This window comes from Gymnoscopelus braueri, assembly GCF_963280865.1.
Source record: "Gymnoscopelus braueri genome assembly, chromosome: 7".
Classification (NCBI taxonomy): domain Eukaryota; kingdom Metazoa; phylum Chordata; class Actinopteri; order Myctophiformes; family Myctophidae; genus Gymnoscopelus; species Gymnoscopelus braueri.
The window spans coordinates 48,765,973-48,772,432 of NC_137608.1; the positions used below are offsets into that span (position 1 = coordinate 48,765,973).

General features: G+C 39.6%; 1 protein-coding gene across 2 annotated transcripts in view; it reads right to left on the minus strand.

The window, feature by feature from the left end:
- The window catches only part of rusc2 (RUN and SH3 domain containing 2), a 62,727-nt gene extending 57,998 nt beyond the window's left edge, over positions 1–4,729 (minus strand). For both annotated transcript variants that reach the window (XM_080432199.1, XM_080432198.1), the window contains exon 1: positions 4,628–4,729. The gene's annotated coding sequence lies outside the window, so the exon portion shown is untranslated. The remainder of the gene's footprint in view (positions 1–4,627) is intronic.
- Positions 4,730–6,460: the final 1,731 nt, after the last annotated feature.

The window sequence follows — 6,460 nt, forward strand, 5'->3', positions numbered from 1 at the left end:
CCTGTACAGGAAAACAACGCTACAAAATCAGAGGGAACGGCAGGCGAAAAGAGAAAACCAAACCAAGACAATATGAGATGTTACATGGCTTGGTTGAATGCTAGATTCTGATTGTCAATCACAGCATGCAGAGGCCTGTTCTCTGGATAGCAGAGCGCTGCTATGAAGAACAGACCATTGCTATATGGACGAACTGTGTGCCTGGACTGTACCACGTGCTGTTTACATTTCTGACTAATCAAGTATTCAATCAACCAATCAATCAATCCTAGGTGCTTGGTTTTGGCCATAATTCTACATGGCAGCCATGTAAACACACATTGTAATTTAACAATTAAACAGTACCAAAAAAAAGACAGCGTTGCGCTGGACGCACTTGGCATAAGTTACAGTAATGGACTGTTTTCTTTACTACAAGCCATGAAATCCTTGTAAATATAGTGTGACAATTTCTTTATTTCTTTAATAAGTAGCCATGTAATAAGCGGGATAATGAACAGTCAGCCGGGCATTATTGAGAAATAAACCCCTTCAGGGTGATTAGGTTTATTTCTCAATAATGACCGTTCATAATCATTATCCATTAGAAACTAGGAAATGGGCTGGGGAAATCCCTTTCAACTATGGCGTCAACTACATGAAATACTTTGGCCACTTTACAAATCACGCACAAACCAGCGCATTATATTTACACACACAAACACCCATTGCCTGGAGACTATGGGTTATATAAGGCCAGAAGACACATTCCAAAGACAACAGCTGCACAGCGCACACACACGAGTGCTCATTGTGGCGTGCATGCGTGCGTGGGGTGTACTTGTATTTCTATACATGCGAGGGCCATATGTATATAGTAGACGTTGAGGAATATACATTTCCCTGGTCCTCACAAGAGAAATGGTTGTTTAATGGAAAAATAAAAAGAGAGGCTAAAGTCAAAAAAGCCAAAAGAGGCCAAAAATTGCTGATCTACAAGCTCACGATGCTTTGCACTGCAAGCTCTTAAGAGTGAGCTACTGTATAGCTTTTGGACTTGGGGATCAAAGTGCTAGCAGCTAGCTGATCACACAGGGAGTGAACCCCAACACACTGGAACTCTCTGGAAGAGGAATCGTCCTCATGGTCTTCAAGTCATCTTCAAGTCCTGCCCCACCATAGACGTTTGTAAATCAAATCTTAAGACCCACCTCTTCTCCCTTGCTTTTAATTCTGTGTGAGGATCTCCCCCAGGTTTGTGTATTGTCCTTCCTTTACATACATTTTAATGTGTTTTCAATCTTTTTTGAGTGATTTTTAGTTTTTCTTCTTTGCATCAGTTTGTTACCGTGAGTTACTTGTCTTAAATTTTGCTTTCAAATGGCTATCATGTTGTTGCTGGTCATGCTTGATTGGAAAGCACTTTGGGTCAACGGCTGTGGTTTCTAAATGTGCTACTGTACATAAATAAAGATGACTTGACTAGTCTCATGCTACCACGAGCTACAACAGGCTCCACTGCAAACTATGGAGGCTTACAGTATCGATTTTCTTCATCATCATCATCACACTTTATCATCACATGAGCCCTAGCATCCCTATTCTGGTGCGAACATTCTGCAAAAATAGCAGATCTACGAGCTCACAACCCGTTGCAACAAAACCCACTGTGAGGTTGTAGATTGGCCGTCCCCTGCAACAATAAGTCGGTGCAGAGCGACAAAGGCGCTAGCATAGCGCCCTGTGGGACCCCGGTTAGTTAAAGGTGGGGTAAGTGATATTTTTTGGTTAAAACAAAAAGTATTTTGTTAAAAGGTTAAAGCACTATATTCTGATAGTAATCATTGCTATAGAGTGTTTGTTCAGTAACAGGAGTCTCCCCGTCTCTCCAGCTCTTTAATAAACAGAAAACACATTTTCCGGTAGGTGTCAGAATCTCAGCCAATCAGGAGAAAGTACCCATTTTTAAGCTTCATTTTCATAGCGTTCCAGTTCCAAATTTGCCTGCTCATTTCTTAGTGTCATCACTTCCAATTTCACTTGTTTAATCTATATCCTGATTGAGTTCTCTATCCTGATTGGATAAAGTTGGAAATGAAACTGAAAGTGAAACGAAAATGCATTTTCTGTTTTATAAAGAGCTGGAGAGACAAGGAGACTCCTTTTACTGAACAAACACTCTATAGCAATGAGTACTATAAGAATATAGAGCTATTTAACACTTATTTTAACCAAAGAAAACCACTTACCCTACCTTTAAGTAGGGTTTAGTTAAGCACTAAAATGTTCCGGTCCTGTAAACTGGCGTCCACACATCCTTAAATAGAACTGTCCTATCAGGAAAAGACCCATAGATTATGTGTAACAGGATTTGTGACCCTTTGATCATGTCAGGGACAAGCTCAACAGATCATCTCAAGTGATCATTATCTAGCACACTGAAATCCATGGTCTCCATGTCATTGCTATAGCACACAAAGAACCCGTTAAGCCTCTTAAGATACAGTAGGTGCTGCTAGCACCAAAAGAGGTGAGATGTGACATTATAACCACTTATGAGTGATTTGTAGCACCATTTTTGTTTAATCAGGGTCTCTCAGGGCTCTATACTTGGTTCCTTCCTTTTCCCCCCCTAAACCAAATCTCTTTTGCAATAAATAGCCAATCTATAAGCTCGAAACATGTCGCATTGTGATGCTTTGAGAGCTTGTAGATCTGCTATTTTCATTTTCAACTAATGTTCATTCCAGAATAGGAATGCGTACGTTGTTTTGTAAACCTTCCCATTTTCTTACTATAGAACTACAGGCTGGTCTCTTCCAGTCCTGCATTACTTCAAGTTAAATCCAGCTTGATGGCTCATATAGGGAGGAGTGCAGGCCTATTTAGGTTGCCAAACTGTCATGGGGTGGATGACACACTGTCTGGTTCAGTCCAGGAACTAATCACACTCACTGTTTCTTTAGCTGGACAGCAACATGAAGAAAAGAGTGCCTTACATAATGGGAGGAATGGAGGATAGACACTTTTCTCTCTCTCTCTCTCTCTCTCTGCTTTCCTATCCCTTCTTGCCTTGCAATAGCGGTCAAGCAGTCTTCTCAAGTATAGGAAAGGCTCGCCATAGGGTAAATGCTAACTACAAAGCCGTATCCTCTGTGTTAATTTAACTCTGTACAATTCAATCAAACTCAATTCAACATTTAGTTGCAATCATAGTCAGGATTTTAAAGTTTAACACATTGTCGTGAAACCTTATCGGGCACAAGATCCCTTAACCGTTTTCCAAGGCTGGCAAGAAAGATCACTCTGTGCCAGACAGTGAAAACCACCATCATTACTATTCTATGCTTGAATTATAACTAGAATAATACAAGCATAGAGTAAGTTAATAAAGATGACACCATGGAATAAATATGTTGCACTGCTATTAAAAAAGTAATAATAGATAATACATTCATAATAATCCACGCAGGGGGTGAGCAACATGACCGGGCTCAAGTCCATCAAGATCACCCTGTGTAGATCTACAGGTCATATGGCTGCCCAAAACCACTCAGTTACATTGTATCAAGTTAGGTCAGTGGTTCTCAATGTAGGGTGTGTCTGGGAGACCCCCAGGGGTCCTTGAGGAGTTACAGATCTGTAACTCTGAGAGCGTACAAATGGAACCAAATGGACCATTTTGGTACAAGTTTGTATATGCTCTCAGAGTTAACACAACACTGAAGATTTGACAGTGTACGTCATGTATGAAGTCCCAGAGATAAAAAATAAAAATGAAAACATAAATCGTCAAATGGGGGTCCGTGGGCCTAAACTGGGGGTTTAGGCCCCCCATTTGATTTCATTTCAAGGACCCCCAGTTTGATATGTAATTAGGGCCCCTAATACATATCAAACTGGGGGGGGGGGGTCCTTAAATGAAAAAGCTTTAGAATCACTGGGTTATAGGTGGTTAGAATGCATTGTCACACTGTTTAAACCACAGCAGCATATAATAGCTATTAGCAGCCCTTCCCAGTTCACCACCAGGGCATAACATAGCAAGATGCTTCCCATCCAGCAGCATCATGGTGACTGACTGTATATATGGAGCTCAGTCAGTGCAGAGCTAGGCTGATACAGGCCCTGCTGCTGTAAGATGTGGAGAAAGACACCATAATAATAATGTAGCAATCTGCTCATCGTGGACGATCACTTGTGTCCTATATATCGATCTGACAGAACAATCCACAGTGCGTTAGAGATCTATTAAAACCACCCACACAATAACAACAACACGCATGTTGTTGTGCGACATGCATTCCACACCCGGCAAACCCTTATTGTCCCCCATATTATTATTGGCTATTATTTATTTATTTATCATCATCACCCACGGGCCAGTTTTAGCTATAACAAAAAACTGGCATTTCAGTTCGATTCTTCCGATGAGACAGTTCTATATAATAGTAGCCAGATCGTTAATGTACAATAATAATAAGTCTTGTGATTATAGATTAATACGACTGTCTGCGTCTCCCGTTATGTGATGTGAAACGCATCGTTTTCCATTCCAACCATGGACGCGACGCTGCTTCTTTCTCCTTTTGATAGCCGGGGATGATCAGATCTATAAATACAAAAACATCAACAGCCTGTTACATACCTTTACACCTTATCCGTGGTGTTTGCGGCTCCAGAATGCTGTGTTGTCATGAATAAAAGACGGTAATAATAGTCCTTGTCGTTTGGGAGATATTGTTGTCTGATCTCCTTCGTTCTCTCCTCTGACTGGAGGACAGAACCAGTGTTGCCAGATTGTGCGAGAGGAATAAGCAAACCAGCAGGGGTCTATGAAAACAAGCCCAAAAGAAGCCACGTGAGCACTCTAACCCTAGACGATAGACATTGGCTACAGTAGCCGATCTACAAGCTCACATGCAACGCGTTGTGAGCTTGTACATCTGCTATTTTCAAAGAAAAATCTTGGGGAAAACTAAGTGAAAAATGTGGAATATATTCAAATCCACAAAATCTTGTATGAGGGTCTCTGGCACAAAATATTTTCAGAAGCTTGGGTCTATATTACATATTAATCTGGGGATCCTTGACATGAAAATGTTTTAGAACCACTGGTTTAAAAACATTAGGAAACAAGCCCAAATACACTTTAGAATCAAGACCAACTAAACAACTATAGCCTACTTTAGAAACAAGCCCAAATAAATAACTATACTTTAGAAACAAGCCCAATTAAATAAACAACTACACTTTAGAAACAATCCCAAAAAAAAACGCAACCCGCAATTACCAATATTTACAAGCAACTTAACAGAAAAACAAGCCCAAAGTCGCTTATAATAAGCGGACGTGGCAACGCTGGACACAACACTACACACAGGCCCAGAGCGCAGCACACAGGAATGGGTGGGGCCACATGCGTGACGTCACTATGAGCTCCAGGAATGCATTATTATAACATACTCTTTTTTGTGGAAATCTTATTTATTTTGGGATTATACTTACTGTCATGTCTTTTGGATTATATTAATAATTTCATTAAAAATAAATTTAAAAAAAGGTAAAATAAGCGTTGACAAAATGTATGTTATCAACCTTCTCTTAATTCTTGCAAAATGTCATATGTGCCACATTTGCTAACCAAAGTCCAAATATTATTGTTTTTAAAGCCTTATTATTATTGTCATTCTATAGAAACCTTAAAATATTGTACAAACACAAAAGCCATGAATAAGAATCTGATGAATATATTGCCTAAAGTCTATAACCTCGAGCCTATTTATGTTGTCTTATGTGCAGTATTGTAACTGAATTTTGTCCTGTTAATTATAATTGTAATGTTGATATTTTGTTTTTGTTTCAGTTTTATCCAGAGTTACTTTTTATGTTTCAGTTTTATCCAGAGTGACTTCCAAGTGCAAAATCATCAAATCAGAGTAAATGGTTATACCCTTTACTCAACAAAATAGTCACATAAGTTACTTCAAAGAAACTATACCGCAGGTAAATATCAAACCTATCTAAATAACATTCATAACATTTGTGATCAAGCCAAAACAATAATTGAGCTTACAAATGGCATGCAGCATGCATGCTATAGGTAGGCTAACCTGCCAGTCCTTGACCAAGGCACTGGCATTGGTCCCCGAGCGCTGCACCACAGCTGCTCACTTTGTCTCACTGCTCCCTAGCATGGGTTAAAATGCAAAGGATAAACTTCCTCAAGGGGACAATAAAGTCAAATCTAATCTAAATCAATCAATCAATCAGCAATCAAAAAATGAAAAAAACATGTGAACATGAAACCAATCTGTAGTATAACTATCAAAAAAAAGTTGGGTATATAGGAGAAGGTAGAAAAGAGCTTCATTGGGTTAGAGGCAGGTTAGCATTTCGCAAGCTTTGTTTTGGTTTTGGCTGGCTTTTGTTTTGGCTTTGGCTAGCTCATTCATGTGTCTAATGTGGGGTTCATGTGGGG